Source organism: Nelumbo lutea, chromosome 1, assembly GCF_056320005.1.
Source record: "Nelumbo lutea isolate HS-2025 chromosome 1, American lotus-T2T, whole genome shotgun sequence".
Lineage (NCBI taxonomy): Eukaryota > Viridiplantae > Streptophyta > Magnoliopsida > Proteales > Nelumbonaceae > Nelumbo > Nelumbo lutea.
In genome coordinates this window covers 180,419,898-180,428,805 of record NC_142684.1, presented here as the reverse complement: position 1 = coordinate 180,428,805, position 8,908 = coordinate 180,419,898, and the positions used below count along the sequence as shown (strand labels likewise).

At 41.6% G+C, this 8,908-nt stretch overlaps 1 pseudogene; it reads right to left on the bottom strand.

Annotated features, from left to right (window-relative positions):
- Nucleotides 1–2,919: 2,919 nt before the first annotated feature.
- On the bottom strand, nucleotides 2,920–3,839 carry LOC148879576 (UDP-glucose flavonoid 3-O-glucosyltransferase 6 pseudogene; annotated as a pseudogene).
- Nucleotides 3,840–8,908: the final 5,069 nt, after the last annotated feature.

Here is an 8,908-nt window from a genome sequence, read left to right as displayed (position 1 = left end):
CCTAGGATTCATTATAAGTAAGGATGAAATTAAGGTGGATGAAGAAAAAGTGAAGTCCATTAGGGAGCGGTCGGCCCCATCAAACGCCACAAATGTAAGACGTTTCCATGGGTTAGCAACTTTCTACAAGCGATTTATCAAACACTTTAGTAGTATTGTAGCTCCCATCACTGAGTGTTTGAAAAAAGGAAAGTTTCAATGGGGAGAAGAACAAGAGCAAAGTTTTGCCCTCATAAAAGAAAAATTATGCACTGCTCATGTCCTTGCCTTACCAAGTTTTGATAAACTATTTGAAGTTGAATGTGATGCCACTGTATTTGGCATAGGGGTTGTATTGTCCCAAGAAAAGAGACCCATTGTCTTATTTAGTGAAAAGTTATGTGAAACTAGGAGGAAATGGTCCACTTATGATAAAGAATTCTATGCTATAGTTAGAGCATTGAAAACATGGGAACATTATTTAATTGCAAAAGAATTTGTTCTTTACACCGACCACCAAGGTCTTAAGTATCTCAGTAAGCAAAAACAGATGAGGAGTGACTTGCATGCAAGATGATATGCTTTTCTTGATAAATTTCCATACAAAATTATGTATAAGGCTGGACAGCATAGCACAGTGGCTGATGTTCTTAGTAGACGTGTAGCCCTCATCAGGATTCTCTATATTGAAATTGTGGGTTTTGAGTGCTTAAAATACCTGTACGCCTAGGATGAGGACTTCCAACAGGTGTGGGAAAAATGCATGAATTGATAGCCAGTAGGTGATTTCTACATTTATGATGGGTTCCTTATGAAAATGGAACAATTGTGCATCCCTTACACCTCCCTCCACGAAAAGATCATCAGGGATCTGCATGGGGGTGGATTGGCAGGACACCTTGGAAGAGACAAAACAATTGAAGTAGTCAATGGGCATTACTACTGGCCAAAATTAAGAAGGGATGTGACAAATATTGTGAGTAGATGCTATATCTGTCAGACAACTAAGGGACAGGCCCAAAATACTGGCCTCTACATGCCTCTACCTATTCCTACTGCGATTTGGGAAGACTTGTCCATGGATTTCGTGCTAGGATTGCCAAAGATTCCAAGAAATATGGATTCCGTCTTCGTAGTAGTTGACTGGTTCTCCAAGATGACTCACTTCCTCCCATGCAAGAAGACCGCGGATGCAACAACGACAGCCAAGCTATTTTTCAGAGAGATTGTCCGTTTACATGGGGTACCTAAGACCATCACATCGGACTGAGATACGAGGTTCCTAAGTCACTTCTGGATGACCCTGTGGAGGCTCTTTGACTCATCATTGAATTTCAGTAGTACAACCCATCCGCAAATGCACGGACAGACAGAAGTGGTGAATCGGACCCTTGGTAATTTGATTCGTAGCATCTGTAGGGAGAGACCGAAGCAGTGGGATTTCTCCACAACACAGGCCGAGTTCGCCTACAATTATACAGTCCATAGCTCTATAGGTAGATCTCCGTTTTCCATTGTCTATATGAAGGTTCCTAATCATGCGTTGGACTTAGTGAAGCTACCTAGAGTACCCGGCCTCAGTACCTCTGCAGAACAACTGGCAGAACAAATCCAGTCCGTCCAAGAAGTTGTACAATAGAAACTAGAGCGAGCCAACGCAAAGTACAAGATGGTGGCAGACAAGCATCGTCGGCACCAAGTGTTTGACATCGGTGATGAAGTCATGGTGTTCTTGAGGAAGGAACGGATTCCCGTGGGAAAGTATAACAAGCTACAATCTTTGAAGTACGGTCCATACAAGATCATGAGGAAAATCAACGACAATGCTTATGTTGTGGACTTATCAGATCACATGGGTATCTCTAAGACATTTAACGTTGTTGACATTCATCGCTACCTACTGGAGGCGACACTTGCATATCCCAGTCACGACTCAGGGTCGAGTCCTTTCCAAGTGGGGGAGAATGATGGAGGGCCAGCCCATCATCTAGGCGACAATTCATAGGATAAGAGGCACATGCAGGATAAGGATAATTCCAAGATTCAAGATAATTCAAGGTAATTCCAAGAAGACCGGATAACCCATGCATGGATAGAACCAGGGAGATCGGATGGTGGAGATCAAGGCAACCTCAGAGAAGACTTCGATCCTAGCTAGAAGAGTAGATGTTTAGATCATTTACAACTTTTTCTTTCCTAGTTACTCTACAATTTTCCATATGTATTATAAATACTGTTATTTCCAAGCTAATAGACACATTGGAGTTTTTGCCAACTTTCCTCTCTTTTCTAGAGATTCACGTATTGCTCTAACCGGCTTCACTACGAAGCCTTGTATTCGCCCGATGCTTGCATAGCCAGCCTGGTTTCTTGCTTCCATGTTGCATCACATAAGGTCTTTCGACTGGGTCTAACCTGAACTGGACTTGGTTAGTGTGCCATCTGTGGATTTGTCCAAAGTTGCAACCCCTTAAAACTATTTAATGCAATATTTTAATGGCAGTAGGGCTGTAAACGTGTTGGGTCTGTATAGAACTGAAGAAACCAATATGAAAGAAATATTAAGGAATCCGAATCAAACCAAACCCTATGTAGGCCTGCCAATAATATCGGAAAATCAGATGCCCGATTCAACATCTGATCCAAATTATTTTGGATTTGGATGGTGTATATATGTAATCGGATCGAATTCAGATGTTACAATCTACATCTGATTAATAATCAAATCAGATTTGGATTTGACCATCTGATCCGATTAAAATCCAAATTTGATTGTAATATAATACTTATTAGTTTTAATATAATTATATTTAAAATTATAAAAATATATTTTGTATATTATATTATATATGAATTTATATATATAATAAATTTAATAAGTTAGAAAATGGATAAATCTCTTAAACTATCCCTACTGTTTAGCGTACCCCTACTGTTTTGCTATTCTCTTGTGGTACCTATCTCTTTTACCTGGGCTTCATCAAAGCCGCCCATGCTGCCAAAGCACAGGAGCACCACCGACTACGGAGGCTGGTCTTCGAGCCATTTCATGATCTCGCTGTATTGGGTGTGGGTGCGGGTGCGGTCGGACAATGAGTGCGGCAGACCCTCGAGTTGAAGCAACGGCCCAACCGGGTAAATCGCTGGTGTTTGACCATCAGACAGCGAGTTAACGGCATGGGATTCAAACTCTGCAAATGTGTTAATTATGATGCCCTTCGCCTCCTTGAACCTGCGACTGTGTTAGACGAACCATGTATAGCCATCTTCCTTCCTGTTCCACAAGGACTTAGGCAAGAACGGAGGAACTGGGTTGACAAAGGTTGGGAATTTTAACTCAGTCTCCGCGTCCTTTAACTCGATGCCAGTGGGAATCTGAGTATCGAGTGTTGGAAGGTGGAGCATAAGACCGAGCAGCCCTGAGGTAGAAGTGAAGAACAAGTACGAAGGGATTCTGAACTCGTTCGCTACATCGATCATGAAGGTGCAGAAGAGATCAATCACCATCCCAGCGATTCTAACCGTGTCAGCATTAGAACGGGGCGACATAAGGTGGGTGAGAGCGTGCCTAACGTGTGGTTTGTAACTTTCAACGAAGGGGGATATGAACCCTTCTTGCCATTATAAACTTCCGGCGACGGGGGATCAACCTGAGGCAGACCAATGAAACGGATGCTAGGGTTGGAGGCAGCAAGGGATTCAACGTAAGGGTCAACATCGGAAAAAGATGGTGGCTTCATACACAGGACGGTGATGGAGAGGCGATCATCTCGATGGATAAGTCACTTTGCGAGCTCAACCGTCGAGAACAGGTGACCAACTCCATATACTGGAACGAGCACGACCTTCGTTTTCTCCATCGCTTCTCTCTCTTCTTGTTTTCCAATCCGTTGTAACCGCAACTCCTTATACCTTTTTATCTTCCACAAACCTGAAAAGGAAGTGCAGCAGTTCATCATCCACAGATGGACAGATCACACAATTTGCGACACAGTTAGGATAGGATCACGACAACCTTTAAACAGGTAGACTGCTTGGCTGTTGTGGTTCGGTAAATGGGAGTTTAACCAGGTAGACTGCTTGGCTGCGTGGCTGTTGGATCTCAGCTGAATCTAACATTTGAAAAAAGGTTTTCTACTTGTTTTGGATTGCTCCCAAATGGGAGTCTATGTTTGGATTTTAATCTCATAAGAGATTAAATCCAATGGGTTTGATTGGTCAATTACATGAGGAATTGCACCTGTACACTTGTTTGAAAAAATCAGTTTTTCTCTTATAAAAACCCAGTTTTGAACTTGTCCCACATTGGAAAATTATAAGTTTTGTTTTCAATATTTCAATAGGAGCTGATTTACACTCCTTAGAATTAGTAGAGGAGAGTATGGAGACTCGATAGTGTAGGCGCAATGAGGCACTTTAGAGGTGCATTTTGCTCGCACCCGCGTGGCTTGCGATGGGCGGCTCTGGTTTTGGTACGTTGATGACCGTTGATTACCATTGATGAGATCAATGGTCACGATTCGATCGGGTGTGATCAAGAGGCACAATTCAGAGTTAACAGTCACCAATTGTTAACAACTTTTTAAACATTGTGACTGTTCAAGGTGCCTTCTCTAAACCAGCACCTACCTTTTCCTCATACCTCTTCACAAGTTATTTAAGGAGCATGAATCAGATTCCAAAAACACAACTTCGAAATTCACTATTTCTCTCTCTCAGTCCGGTCTGCTACAGTCTCACAGAAGGTTTCTTTGGAGACTCTTCAACTTTGCTGGTTGCAGATTCTCGCCCAAGGCTCTGTTGTATCATGGGAACAAATTTTCCTGTAACCCAACAGCAAACTCAGTAAAACTGAGTGGGGGCAAATAACGTTCTAAAGACACTGTCTTCAGACGCGCCTCAGAGCTTCTCCACCTAAGTTACAGTGACCCCATCTTCCCCAACAGTCTACTGGGCACAACCAGCTCGGAACACCACGAACCACAATCGTAAGAACAAGCGGCGAGAGTCATCGAAAACAGCAGGTTTCTTCTCTTCTGTCGCAATGGAGGCTTGGCCAATCCACATCTGCCCTGTTGTTAGTTAGGAGGCCATCCTGAGAAGAGTGCCAGAGAAGAGCGGTGGTTGCAGTGGTTCCGAAGAGAATGAGAGGGGCGCCGACCTCTGTAGTTCCGGAGAAGGGCATCGATTTCGGAGAAAAGCGCCGGAGAAGAGCGGCGGTTCTGAGAGATCTATAGTTCTGGCCTTGTTGGCATCATGGTGATGATCTGAGTGTGCATGCCTTGAGAAGAAAAGGGGAGCGGCAATTCCCGAGAAGAGCGCCAGAGAAAGTGGCGATTGCAGCGGTTTCAAAGAAAACGAGAGGGATGCCGACCTCTACAGTTCTGGAGAAGAGCGGCGATTTTGGAAGAGAGTGCCGGCGACGAGCGGCGGTTCTGGGTTCCGGATAAGAGTGGCGACACCACGACTATCATAAAAGAATAATTTAGGAATTATGGACAAAATTATCAATCACGGTGCAAAGAATATAACAAAAACGATAGCTAAACAGTAAGGATACCACGTGTTATTACGCTAAACAGTAGAGGCATTTTAAGATATTTACCTTTAAAAAATAAATAAATTTTAAAATTTTCTAATATCTAGTATCTTAAAAAGTTTATAAGAGAGTGGGATTAAATCCAAATCTGATCCAAATCCGTGGTTCAATCCAAGTCTTTAAATATGATGAGATTCAGAATTATGCTTTCAATAATGGGATTGAATACGGATTTTGCGGCATCCAATCTAATTACTGCTCTGCCTAACTTGATGAACCTTACTATAATAAACCTGCTAAAAATATTATATATATATATATATATATATATATATATATATATATATATATATATATATACTGAAAAAAATGGGACCGAGGGAAAAATATTAAGTATATGCCCAAATTTGTCTTATTGCTTTACATTTTATAAGCTCCATATGGTGATGAAGCACCACAGAATTGAACCCGTTCTAAAGACATAGCAACACTCAGAGAGATTTATTGAAGCATCAAGTAGGAAATTAATATCTTTTTATAAAATAAACAAAAACACAGTCTATGTATCATGAATTTCTTGATCTCATTTAATTTATTAAAACCCTCAACACTTCCATGCTTTGCCATCTTCCTTTTATCTTGGTAATTCATTTATGTCGTAGCCTTGCTCCATTAGTATAGTCTCTTGGACTGCGGGAACTCATACCAGGGACCAGAAGCCCCAGAGTCCTAACAAACAGAAAAGGAAAACCCTCCTCAAAACTTCTCTTCTTTAATGCCGATAAAGATTGCCCTAACAAAGTCCAAGCTAGCATTGAAGTGCTAGGCCTTTGCTAACAACTTCTACCACTGACATTTTCTTTCAATTTGAATTTAACAACATTTGAGGCATTGGGCGGGACCAGAATCCAGAAATCTCACTGCTGGGTCAAGGTATTATTTGGTTAAATGGATGATTAAGGCCCCATTTGGTTTGTGGGATTTGGAATCAGAATTGGAATGGATTATTTCAATTCCATCTGTTTGGTTGAGTGGAACTGGAATCCCATTTTTATTGCTTCTGGAATGACATTCCTCCATTTGAAGGAATGGCCATTTCATGTCCCTCATTTCCCTTGGAAATTAATAAAATCCTATTCCTACTGATTCTAATTCCCATTCCATTACAGTTTGAACCAAAAAGACTATGGGAATAGATCATTTTGATTCTGATTCTGATTTTGGAGGATTTCGATTTCAATTCCAATTCCAACTGCAAATCAAATGGACACTAAATCATTTAGACCATAAGATTCATGGAATAACCAAGACCCAAAAAGCTCAATCACTGGTTCAACCATCCGAACCAATATATAGAGAAGTTTTTGTATTTAGCAAGCACAATGAACCAAGGCACCGAATCTCTTTTCTTTGGATCAAATACATCCTCCGGGTAATTGGGATATAGCAAACAAATAACTGAAATATTTACGCCTGACATTGTGGAACACATTACCCAAACCCTCATTTCTCCTCACCTTCATTCAGATACCCTCCTATGGAAGAATTAAAAAAACCATGTATGATGTGAAGTCAAGATACAGGTTCTTTGCTGAACAGGTCCCTTCTTCTTCTCGTCAACCCATACTCATTTGGAAGATGATGGTGTGCAATTCGGGCACTTCTATCTGGCTGCTGACTGGCTCATTGTTGGCAATGGACAACACCTGAGAAGATGGAAAAGAAGGATTCCCGGGGATATACCCGGTGAGAATACTCCGATGCTTAAGTCAGAATGCTGGGAAGGAGAAAAGAAGAGTGCGAAAGCTAAGAGTGTAGGTCGCACTTTTTCACTATGCTCGAGAGATTAGCTCGCGACCAAATATAGATTCAGTCTTCAAGTACGAGGGTGCGGAAATATTCAAAAGTCTCAGAGTCCTTTTTCCCTTTTGCCTCAAGGGATTTTATAGGGGTGTTCTTGTCAGATCGGGCATAACCGCCACTGGGCCCCTGCCACAGCCATTACCTGCCAGGGCTGCGCAAGTGGCCGTTGCAACGTACGCCTTGCTCGGATGGGTGACACGTCTCCAAAGGGAAGGCACGCCTCCGCCTACTAAGAGACGTGGGTGCAGACTGTCGAAAGGACAGGGACTGCATCCTCGGTCAAGGGACGTGGCGCAGTCTGATTGGTACGGTTTGTCAGATAGAAGCTTCCTAAGAAATGCTCGTGCTACTCACTTGCGAGCTACTTTGTAGCGAACTTAGGAATACTTTAGGGTTACCCTTATTAGAATTGGTCTCTGGAATGATTTATCTGCTTAGGGGCTTGAGCGAGCTGGTTTCCATAGCTCACGAGCTAAAGTAGCCTCGGAATATCCCCTTCAGGGTAGCTCGGGGAACCCGAAGCTCGTGTTGTAGCGATCTCCTTCTTCAGCGAGCTATGATATAGCGAGCTACTTTATAGGCTCATTACTTAGCTGTTACCAGACTATGATGCTGAGTCAGGTCCACGTGTCATCGTTTCGTAGGTCGGGCCAAATCATCCTCCATCATAAGACAAAAGTTCCATTAATTGATATTCCAACTAGTTATGTGGAAGGCATGGTGGAATGGAATAAAACAAAGGCTAAACTTTGGTTTTTATGGGAATCAGATTCTCTCTGCCATCATATTATGGCTGTTTGATTCACTGCACATATTGGAATAAATCCTCTTGATGATATTCAAAAGAACTGATTCACAATTTCATAGAAAATTTTTTTAGGACTTACTTTGAAAGAGTATAAATACAAATATGTACAATGCAAAACTTTGTATTTACACTGCACATAGAGTTGGGCTTCAGTCAATGCAAAACCCGTTCAAACAGTCTTTACAGCATTGGATTGGGAATATCTCCATACTTATATACTTTATTTCATGGGGAGATTTTTCTAATACATGATTGTAAGAGGCTGTTCGAACGGTATGAGCATGGCCTTGCATTGACCGAAGCTGAACTCTTTGTATTTGTACTCTTACCAACATAAGCCTTAATTCTCTTCAGACCAATATGGGATATGAGAAATGGGCAAAATCACAGCGAAAAGATCCTAAATAAAGGTGGAGAATGTACACCTTTATTTTATTCCAACATTAATCAACTCAACAGCTTCCCCAGAAACAGGTGTTTCTACAATCACACATAATAGCGAACACAAAATCATCTATATCACTTTATGTTGATGGATCCTTCAGAACGGAATCTACAACTGCTGCAACTGGTTATGTAATCTAAACAAATGATGATCAATTTTTTCATGCAGGGAGTAGAAGAGTTAACACAACCAGCAGCCTTCAAACTGAGTGGTGGGCTCACTGAGAAAGGCAATCCAACTAAATCTAAAGTCTCTTTCTGTTTTTTTCTGATTC